The following is a 2500-nucleotide window of genomic DNA, read 5'->3' on the forward strand; positions in this document are numbered from 1 at the left end:
GTAGACTTGTAGAAGAATGATGGTAGAATTATCAAGAGAAAAGTACACTTGCGCAACGGCAGTTTCAACTACGGTCGGAAAGACAGAGTGAGTATTGTAACGATGAAGCATATCTCATTACATAAGAGACGAGAAATATCTGCTAAGATGATGGCAACGTCTTGAGATAAGTTGAGACGGCCGTGTAAGTGAATACAAATCGATACACAAAAATGATATTCAAATTAGAGAGAGAGAGAGAGGGAGGGAGGGACCGCGAGAGAGAGAGAAGAGAAGAAAGAGAGAGAGAGAGAGAGAGAGAGAGAGAGAGAGAGAGAGAGAGAGAGAGAGGGAGGGAGGGGGAGAGAGAGAGAGAGAGAGAGAGAGAGAGAGTGAGAGAGAGAGAAGAGAGAGAGAGAGAGAGAGAAAGACAAGAAGTGAGTGAGAGAGAGAGAGAGAGAAGAGAGAGAAGACATAGAGAGAGAGAGAGAGAGAGAGAGGCAAGCAGAGAGAGAAAAACAGAGAAACAGAGACAGGGAGAGAGAAGAGAGAGAGAGACAAACCGAGAGAGAGTCAAACAGAGAAACAGAGACAGAAAAAAAAATTAGAAAGATAACAAGTAAAACAAACCTACATAAACCTACAAGATAATCAAACAAAGCAAGATATCTTCTTAATGTCCCGAAAACAATTAAATAAACCGACTGTCCTCGATATAAACCCCGCTCTTACCAGAATTTAAAAACCAAGTGATCAATGACACACGAATTACAGATAAGACTCTCGTAAACAACAGGATATGGCGAGGCAGACAGACAGACAGAGAGACAGACAGACGCACACACACTTGACATACATATGCTCATGCGTTTGTAAGAGAGGAAGGGAGGGAGTGAGAGAGACAAAAAAAAGAGAGAAAGAGAGATAAAAAAGGTAAATGATTTTCATATGGTCATTCCATACACAATAATACAAGAGAGACATAAACAAACACACATACTAACAAACAGAAACAAACACGCAAACAAACAAACACACATAAACAAGCAAACACACAAACAACAAACAGAAACAAAAAACGCAAACAAACAAAACATAAACAAAAACGCAAACAAACAAAACATAAACAAAAACGCAAACAAACAGAAACAAATACACACGCGAACAGAAACAAACAAAACATAAACAAGCAAACACAAAGACACGCAAACAAACTAACAAAACAGAAACGAACACGCAAACAGAAAAACAAAGCAAACATACAAACAAACTGAAACAAACACGCAAACGAACCAACATAAACAAACTAACACACTAACATAAACAAACAAACACACTAACACAAACAAACACACACACAAACAAACAAACATAAACAACCAAGCACAAACAAACACAAACAAACACAAACAACCACCCGAGCCACGAGGCCCAGTGCCCAAGGCGTAGGAAATCGGCCTTAGCTCCCCTCAAGACGCTAGCGTGGCGAGACAGGAGGTCGCGGCGCCACTGTGATTTCCTCAGGCTGCTGTGTTCATTCTGATGTATATTGCACGCAAGCATCCTTCTGCACGCCGTGTGTTTTCCTCTCGAGTTTTTTTTTTTCTAATTCTTTCTTTTTTTTTTGGGGGGGGGGGGGTTGTTTGTTTGTTTTTTGTTTGGTTTGTCTGTCTTTCGGTGTATCTATCTGTGCATCTCTCTCTCTTTGTCTAGCTGTCTATGTATCTCTCTCTATCTATCTATCTATGTATCTCTCTCTGTCTATCTATGTATCTCTTTCTCTCTCTCTCATTCACTCACTCTTTCACTCACTCACTCTCTCTCTCTCTCTCTCTCTCTCTCTCTCTCTCTCTCTCTCTCTCTCTCTTTCTCTGTTTGTTTTTTGTTTCTGATTTTGTCTGTCTGTCTTTTCGTCTGTTTTTGTTTCTATTTGTTAGTCTCTCTCTCTCAGTGAGTCTGTCTGTCTGTTTGTCTGACTGTTTGTAGGTTTGTATGTCTGCCTCTTCTCTCTTTCTCTCTTTCTCTCTCTCTCTCTCTTTCTCTCTCTTTCTCTCTCTTTCTTCTCTTTCTCTCTCTCTCTCTCTCTTTCTCTCTCTTTCTCACTCCCTCTCTCTCTCTCTCTCTCTCTCTCTCTCTCTCTCTCTCTCTCTCTCTCTCTCTCTCTCTCTCTCTACGTATATATATATATATATATATATATATATATATATATATATATATATATATATATATCTGTCTGTCTATCTATCTATCTATCTCTTCATTTAATTTTCAAACGTTCGACGGAAGGAATGCTGGTAGGATAGTGATAGGATAGTGATAGGATGGTGAATGGATGGTGGTAGGATGATAGTAGTATTGCGGTAGATTTGTTGTAGGATGGTGGTTTAATTGTGGTAGAGTTGTTGTAGGATGGTGGTAGAATTGTGGTAGACTTGTAGAAGGATGTTAGTTTAATTGTGGTAGACTTGACTTGTTGCAGGATGGTGGTAGAATTGTGGTAGACTTGTAGAAGAATGGT

This window comes from Penaeus vannamei, chromosome 43, assembly GCF_042767895.1.
Source record: "Penaeus vannamei isolate JL-2024 chromosome 43, ASM4276789v1, whole genome shotgun sequence".
NCBI lineage: Eukaryota > Metazoa > Arthropoda > Malacostraca > Decapoda > Penaeidae > Penaeus > Penaeus vannamei.